Genomic DNA, 9,417 nt, shown 5'->3' on the forward strand with positions numbered 1-9,417 from the left:
AAAATCACAAAAGCTGGAGTTCTTCCCTACTCTTCCCCTCCGTTCAACACAGGGAAAAGGATCACACGTTTAAGTTTACTCCTCTCCGTGCATCTCTCTGCAGTATTCAATTCGGTTACATCTATAGAGTTGAGAAAAAAATCATAGATTTCTACTGCATGACCACCATGATGAACCACAAAAAAACATTAGTTCTGATGTTACATCCAGGAACAAATGTAGTGTGTTCCATCAGAAAATTCATTGAAAGTGTAACAATTTTGACTACATGTAACTGCAAAAATTGCATCAATTAGTTCCACTAGAAAAGTTACAGGTCAGTTGAGCATCTAAATTAGTTCTGATTGAACTAGTTGCAGTTATACACCTAGGTTGGACAAAACATGAACATGTTCAGAAAGTTTCAGTTATCAGTAGTTGCATGGCACTTAATAATAAGTTAAAAGTTACTGGTTAGTTGAGCATCTAAAATTAGTACTAGAACGGAAATTCAATTCGGAACATGGGAGCATATGCTCCTGCCACCGGAAAAATATTTTGAAATGTTCAAAAAATTCGAACAAAAAATTTCTCGCTTACGTATCAACATTTTACGTGCGCACACCAAGTCTTGCGAAAAACCGACATTTTTTGTGACTTGTGCGAAAAAGATAAACAAAACGTCTCGTACACAACCATTTTTTACCGAAAAATTTGTCTTTTTTATAGATGACACTCAAAATGTCGGTTTTCTGTGGAACCACTTTGTGAACGTGTAGAATTTCGAGATGTATCCACTAAATTTTGTGTTCAAATTTTTCAACATTTTAAAAGTGCATTTAAAATGAAGTTTAAAAACCGGGAGCATATGCTCCCGGGTGCCAAAATGCCACTCCCGTACTAGAAGTTATAAGTTACTGGTTAGTTGAGCATCTAAAATTAGTAAAAGCCTTAGATGGGATTCTATTTCTGTGGCGCACCAGCTACTCGTGTTTCTATGGCGAACCAGACTAGATACGCCGTAAAAATAGCTTATTTTTTGGCGCACCCAAAGCTCATGCGCCATAGAAATAAGGTGGGGCCCACACCCTGTCTGCCCCAATCATTGATTTCGCTATTTCTGTGGCGCACGGTACCATGTGCGCCACAGAAATAAGACATTCTGTGGCGCACCAGGACCAGCGCATCACGTGGGATGGTGCGCCACAGAAACTACGCATTTATGTGGCGGACATGAGCTCCATGCGCAACAGAACACTTTTTTCTCCCTACGCAACTCCACCACCCCCCATCGCCTTTTTGACATCTTTAAATATAAAAAATAGATAAATTTTGTAGAAAATAAAATCCTTCGAGGTGCCCATGTGTTATATCATCTAGTACCACTGAAAATTAACAAACATGAATTTTAATTTTTTTGCAAAACTGCGTTGGAAAATCATCAAACTAGATTCCTGGTTGCATACGAACTCGAAAAAAAATGCGCAATATATCAAAATGACCGGGAAACAATTCTACATTCGAATTCAAAAAGAGTAAAAAGTTACGCAAAATAAAGATTTTTTGCTGCAAAATAGAAAATTCAAAAAAAAATTATGTGGTGCATCAAGTGCCATGCGCCACAGAATTAAGCTCCGAAATTTGAATTTTCTGCCGCCGTCCTCCACTTCTCCTCACTTCTCTTCCTTGGTTGCACACTTCTCCTCCTCTCCTCCACCACCACCACCACCACCTCCTTCTTCGGTCGGCCTCCTCCTCCTCCTACTCTGGCGACCACCTCCTCCGGCGACCACCACCTTCTTCTCCTCCTCCGGCGACCACCTCCTCCTTCTCCTCCACCACCACCTCCTCCTCCTCCACCACCACCTCCTCCTCCACCACCACCTCCTCCTCCACCACCACCTCCACCTCCACCACCACCACCACGTCCTCCTCCTACTCCACCACCACCACCTCCTCCGGTCGGCCTCCTTCTCCACCCACTGCACCCACCCCACCCAACCACCCACCTTCGTCGACCTTCCAGCGAAATTTCAAATAAAAAATCAGCGGCTCCAGATCTAGATCTGGCCGCCATTTTTCCGGTGCGCCACAGAAATAATACTTTCTCTTTCTGTGGCGCACCACCCGCCGGTGCGCCACAGAAATAAGACTTTCTGTGGCGCACCGCCCATGTGCCACATAATAGCTTTTTTGGTGCGCCACTAATGAGCCTTTTCCTAATAGTGTGTTGCCATTTACTAATAAGCTAAAAAGTTACAGGTTAGTTGAGCATCTAAAATTAGTACTAGTGGATGCCGGAAGTCGCGTAGCGTGGATGCACTGGTGTGCTTTGGCATCAAGGTGAGGAACGCTTGGTTGAGCTTGGGGAAGCCGTGTCCTCGGAGCTCGTAAAGCCGCTGGAACATGTCGAGTATGTCCTGCTTGATCAAGGGCCAGCAAGCACGAAGGAACTCCGCCATGAACCCATCATGCTCAGGTGCCTTCTTCGCAGGTAGACGTAATTCCACAACCTGATAATAAGCTCAGAGTTTAAAAAATAATTGGAAACATGTTCCATGTAATGATATTATTCGGCTAAAGTATTACATGGCTAATTTAGTTCCATCAAGTTTATTCGCTGCATCGATTAACAATAATATTGCAGGTAACACTCAAATGGAGTAGTGATGATAACATGTGCTTTTTTGGAAAAACAGTCCAATCTACTGCAATCATAATACGTTGCAAACGTATCTATAATTTTGGAGGTCAACCTAGTAATAGAAACTGCATTTTTTTTGCCTTCGCGTCACTAAAGATGACATTGTCTACAACGAATGATCTTCGGCCCTTCGTTCGATTACAAGATCTTCTTCCCAATGTCAATTGTAATATTGGAAGACTAAATTTCTCTTGGTATCGTTTTTCAGATATCCTTTGCCACATCAATTTTGAGTTATTTTTCTCGTGGTTGCCGCGAGGGGGATTGTTCTTTCAATTTTTGCCCCAGCTGCTATAGCCTTGAAAGTAGTGTTTTGTACTCTCAGCTCGCTAACGACATCGACCAAATTGTTATGTTGGTTGATATTGATACTCTTCCCGATCTTAGTTGATTAATTACTTAATGGTTCTGTCATGGTGGTCTTGGCTTTATGGCTCAAAATTAAAATTACGAGACAACCCTCGTTGGTTACTTACAGGTTTGTGGTTCAATATGTATGTCATTTTCTATGGGTTCTTTCGAAAATTGTAATATCATGTCATGGAATAAAAAAAAATTGAATACCTCGAAAAATTTCTCATCGTTTTAGACTTTCTTTTTATTCACTAGAAATAGGAGAAATGTCTTTCCTCTGTTTAAAATAGCCGGCTATAGCTGGGCTATAGCCCGGCTATAGCCTTTCGCGAGGCCTGCGGCTATAGATAGAGCCTTTAGTGGCTAAAACAGAAATAGCCGCTAATAGCCCGGCTAAGCCTATTTAGCCTTAATTTAGCCGCATAGCCGCTAACTTCTCGCTCAATGGGTCCAAAATTTTGGACCAAAAATTTCAATCGACCGGTCCATTTGCTTAGCGAAATAACCACCAAGCCGAACGGCAAGCATAACTATGTCCTAAACTACGTAATGATGTTATAATATTTGGACAAAATTATGTATTTAACTATGTGTGAACTGTTATGTATATCTTCTATGTGAAGATGTTATTATGTTATTAATTTGTGAATTATTGATATATATATATATGCCTATATGCTGCCCAAGTTTTTTCATTATTTAGCAAATCAGCTATATGGCTATAGCCCGCTATAGCCCGGCTATAGCCCGGCTATAGCCTTTCATAGCTTCAAAAAAATTCGCGGCTATCGGCTATAGCCGGCTATTTTAACCAGAGTGTCTTTCTCGGATGCACTCGGTGTCCCATGCACGGTTTCAATCGGTTTCAGTCAGTTTCAGCATGTTCTGGTTAGTCCAGTTTCACTGCTCTTTAAAGAAAACTTGATGAAGCACCCTCACGCGTTCTTGGAGAGAGCTAATTCATCTCTACCATGTACGATTCGCTAATACAAATATATTAGGGTACGATTGTCAAAAAAATAATTCTAGTGTGTTTCCTTACGTGGCTATAGTACACATCTTGGAAAATGTTTAAGACTATCAACTCTGGTTTCATTAGCCTTAGGTAATTTCCTTTGAAACACTTAGCATGGATCATTTACTAGAGGCACAAAACAATTCACAAGGTCTAACATGTATATTTACAGTTGAGTATTGGAGTTCGTCATGTATGCATCGCTCCTGAGGGCCGCTCGGAGAAAACGCTAGCCGCTGCTGGAGGTAACCGATGGGAAAAGCCACGCCTGACGGTAGGCAGGTCTACTTCTCGTTCGTTCTTTTTTTTTCGAAATAGGAGAAAAAATCGCCTTCTCCATTCAAAGGGATGCACACAGTTTTTTATTAGATTATTCGTAATATCTTACCAGAGCAATACAAAAGATCAAACTTGAAGTCACCTCGCTAAACAGAGAGATGAAGGGGTGACAATACACCAGCTCACATCATCAAAACAACCAAATGCCTTCCCAAACCGCTCAATAGCAGGTGAGAAGCACATCCAGTCAAGCAACTTCTCGTCCGTTTTTGTGATGAGAGAAGTCCTACTAGAGTGTGGCAGCGAACCTGGACGACCGGCTTCATGTCGTCGAGGACGAGTGGTGGTCGGGTTACCACGGCTGTGCAACATGTGGCAGCCGGTGTTGTGGTTGTGGTTGCCAAGCTTCAGGCTAAGAGCATGTCCAGTCACGTCCCCCAAACCGTCCCCCAAAATGATTTGGGACGCGTCGGATAAAAAATCATTCCCAGCCACGTTCCCTAAACCCGTTTTTTGTCCGGTGCGGCCCGATATGGTGTCCGGCGCCCCGAGCCCGTCTCCGCCCCACAGGGGACGCTCCGGGCACGCTAGACACAATGAAAAGCGAGGCGAGGCGTGGCGGGACCGACGCGTCAGCGGCTCGGAAGCCTAAAACCCCATCGCCTACCTTTGTTCAAGCGACGTTAATGGTGTCCCATTTTTTCCAGGCGACGTATGGACGCGTCTCGTCGTGCATGGCCGCGTGGTCGTCCGCGCCGGCATTATTGCGTCCAACGACCCGCTGCCACTTCGCCTGCCGCCGTTGTACATTAAGAGGCCCTGCGGTTCATCCCAATCTCTCGCCGCTCCCAAATCTTCTCCTCGCCGCTCCCAGATCTTCTCCTTTCCGTTCCAAGCAATGTCATCGTCCTCCCGCAAGATCGCCGCGACGAAAGGCTTCGGCCGCGGCAGCCTCACCGTGGAGGAGGCATGGGCGCTGTACCGCGCGGGATATTCCATCTCGTCGGACATGCGCCTGCCAAGCAGCGGCGGCTGGAGGATGGCCGTGAACGGCATAGGCGTTCCGCCACCGCCGTCACCGGGCACAGAGCACTGGAGGGATGCTATCAGGGCCCGGCGGTTTGCACTCGATGCCGAGGAGCGGGCCGATCCGACCTGGGCGGCCACCGGCAACGACTCCTGGTGGATCGCCTACTTCCAGGCGTAGTATGATATGGAGATGCACAGCACCACCGGCCTCGTCGGTGGGCCGAACAGCTGGAACAGGGATGGGTGCGTCCTGTTCTGGGGCGTTCCGGGGCGCACCCTGCAGAACGTCATCGACGGCATCTACAACGGTGCTCCAAGGTTGGAGGCGCCATCCTCACCGCCATCGTCTCCCTCAATGCAATGGCAGCCGAGGAGGACGTACTCGTCCTCCTCCAACTCCTCCTCCTCTGGACCGGCCCGATCGACGCCGTGCTCGTTGTACCGATCCGCGCCCTACACCGTCCCCAAGCATGTCGTGAAGGAGGAGCCGCCGACACCCGTCAATCCGAGGCGCGGCAGCAGCGTCAGCGGCAGGCGGCACCAGCAGAGGCGCGGTGGCGGCGCCTTCCTCATCCCGAAGCTGGAGGTGAAGGAGGAGCATGACGACGAGGAAGCGGCGAAGGTGGCGCTGCTGGCGGAGTACGAGCGGCAGCAGCGGCTCATCGCCAGCAGCGACGACCCCGAGGACTAACCAGGGCTGCGAGCGGCATGCTTGGCCTCACTGAACGACAAGGACGCCTGGAGGGGCGACCTCGAGACGGCGATCGCCATGTCCATCCGCGACGCTGGCAAGCCGCTCGTGGACCTCACCGACGACGGCGAGGCAAGACCAAGCGGCCTGGTGAAGGACAAGGCCATCGACGAGATCGACGAGCGCGTAAAGCAGGAGGTCGTCACCGACGACATGTACAACTTCCACTAGTACTACGACGCCTCCGTCCGCTGATACGTCTCAAACGTATCTATAATTTCTTATGTTACATTCTAGTTTTATGACAATACTCACATGTTTTATAAACACTTTACATCATTTTGATGCATTTTCCGGCACTAACCTATTAACAAGATGCCGAAGCGCCAGTTCCTGTTTTCTGCTGTTTTTGGTTTCAGAAATCCTACACAGGAAATATTCTCGAAATTGGACGAAACAAAAGCCCACGGTCTTATTTTGCACGGAGCCTTCCAGAACACCGAAGAGGAGACGGAGAGGGGCCACGAGGCGGCCACCCCATAGGGCGGCGCGGCCCCACCTCTGGCCGCGCCGCCATGTGGGGTGGGCCACTCGGGTGCCCCCCTGCGTTGCCCCTTCGCCTACTTAATCCCTCCGTCGTGAAAACCCTAGTACCGAGAGCCCCGATACGGAAAAAGTTCCAGAGACGCCGCCGCCGTCAATCCCATCTCGGGGGATTCAGGAGATCGCCTCCGGCACCCTGCCGGAGAGGGGAATCATCACCGGAGTGTTACCCTCCAAAACCCACCGACGGGCAATGGCTAAGCAACACGAAGAGCCGGGAGGCTCCCAAGGCCGCTTAGTGGACACTGGCACCTCGCGTCGTCCCGCAAATCTTCCAGCCACGTCCTGGCGGTTGCTAGGGCGTGCCACCGACCTAGACCCGATCAGGAAGGTGTTAGAGTGCTTCGATTGTTCCTGCATGGTAGACACGTAAACATTAAATACGAGCCCTATCGGCTCTTCAGGTTTCCCTGTGGATCGGCTCAAAGAGCCGATCGCCCCATGGTTCACGTTGGATTTACAATGACATGGGGATCCTGCTTGATCAAAACAAAGCTAAAGCGATCCACGACAGTTTAGGGTTTTCACCGCATAACCGGAACGTCCTACGTGTGATCGGGCCTAGCAGCTACGGAAGATGATGCAAACTACCCCTACGAGAGGCCTAAAAACCAACATAACGTTGATTCCCGGAACATCCCTTGCAGGGACGGTGAACAACACCTAACGCACTACCGGATCGTCCGACCCCAGACATAAGGCCTAACTATGCGAGATATTAAACTAATCCTTGCGGGGCAAGGAGCAACTATAACGGATCGGATCTACTAAGTAACGAACAAGCAAGATGCTGCCCTTACACCTGGATAGGTGTAAGGGCAGCTAGGTGTCGAGGGACGGCATTGCCACGCAGATATGCACGCGAAAGCATCAATGCAAGCCCCTAAACACCTAAGGATAAATAGTACTTGCTCGCCATCAACAACGCTTCAGACACGAGCAGTACAAGGTAGACGAATAAACGTATACTTGCCTAGATCGCTAGATGCGATCTAGGCAGCATGGTGCTTACCCGGGAGAAACCCTCGAAGAAAGGGGTGGCGATGCGCCTGATTTGTGTTGGTTGAACGATGATTGTCCTCCTTTTCCGATAACCCTAGATACATATTTATAGTCCAAGGGACTTTCTAATTGAGGCGTGCACCTAACCGTGCACGGGCCAGACTCTATCTTTTAATCTAAACACGATACAATCTACTATATTACAGATACACGGGCAATTTAGCCCAAACTCTTAGCGCAAGGCCGCTTCGAAGATGCTCCACGTGTACGTCCTTCAAGCCCATCTTCACTTACGGCCCATCTCCCGATTTGGCCAAAATCGGTGATAACACATGCCCCCTGGTTTTGGTAATGATAATATCAAAACCATCTGTTTTTCCTTCGAGGGGTCGTGTCGTGGCAGAGCAGAACCGTCGCAGTATTCTTCATCATGACTCTTGCCTTCTCAACTTCTCTGCACGATTGGACGGCTTTGGCATCATGTCCTCGAGAACCGTCATAGCATTAAATCTTCACTGCATCCCCTTTATTTATCTGTGCCAGACGGTTCGCCACTTCATCCCATTGCTCTGTTCTGCCCACCAGCACCAAAAACCCTCTTCCACTGCAGCAATGTCTTCTTCTTCCTCTACCTCCTCAGGTCTCTCCCTCCGATCTTCGCCGAAGAATGAAGACGACCCCCACTCCGGGGCGAACCCCATCTCCTCCAATAAGAAGGAGGAACAAGTGAAGAAGGAAGAGGCCCCCTCCTCCGCCAGGCACCCGCCGACGAAGCGCTCCCGCATGTGGGCGGACAGCGAGGATGATGATGATGATGATGACGAGGAAGGAGAAGAAGAGGAGGAAGATGATTCCTCCTCTTCCGCTGGGTATCCGCCGACAAAGCGTTTCCGCACTTGGGCGGACAGTGAGAACGATGATGATGACGAGGAAGAAGAGGCTCCAGCCGAAGACCTAGGTAGCAGCGACGAGGAAGTCTCCGGAAGCAGCGTCGACGGCGGCTCCGGCGCTGACGATGAAGCCAGCGACGATTAGCTCCGTAGGATTAGTAGTCCCTGAGCAATCGGCTCTTCTTTTGTTCTTCCTTTCTTGAGCAATCGGCTCTTCATTGTAAAGATCCTCTCTTATTAATGAAGAAAATTTCTCTCAATCACCTTTGTTTTCTTGTCAATTTGGCCGATTGTTCAACGAAGTTATTGCTCAAAGAGCCGATGGCAAAGCATCGGCCTGCATTCCAAACGCGATTCCAGGCAAAACAGCTGCCTTTCCACGGTCAAACAGATACAGACCACGTTCAGATGTTCAGAATATCCTTCAATCTCTAGAGTCGATGACCGTGCATCGGCTATATTTTTCTCATTATATATTTTGTGATTTTTTTTACCGGCCGATTTCATACAATCGGCCCCCATTTCATTCTTTACTGGCCGATTTGTGTATCGGCCTCCATATCTTTACTGTCCATCATCCCACATACTTGGGAAATACTTCTTGAGATGCTGGCCGTTGACGGCTACTGGGAACTTCACGCCATCCAACATCTCGAGCATGTACGCATTCCCCTTCAGAACTTGGACAACTTTATACGGGCCATGCCAATTCGGAGACCATTTACCATACATTTTTTACCGGCCGATTTCATACAATCGGCCCCCATTTCATTCTTTACTGGCCGATTTGTGTATCGGCCTCCATATCTTTACTGTCCATCATCCCACATACTTGGGAAATACTTCTTGAGATGCTGGCCGTTGACGGCTA

Source organism: Lolium rigidum, chromosome 6, assembly GCF_022539505.1.
Source record: "Lolium rigidum isolate FL_2022 chromosome 6, APGP_CSIRO_Lrig_0.1, whole genome shotgun sequence".
Lineage (NCBI taxonomy): Eukaryota > Viridiplantae > Streptophyta > Magnoliopsida > Poales > Poaceae > Lolium > Lolium rigidum.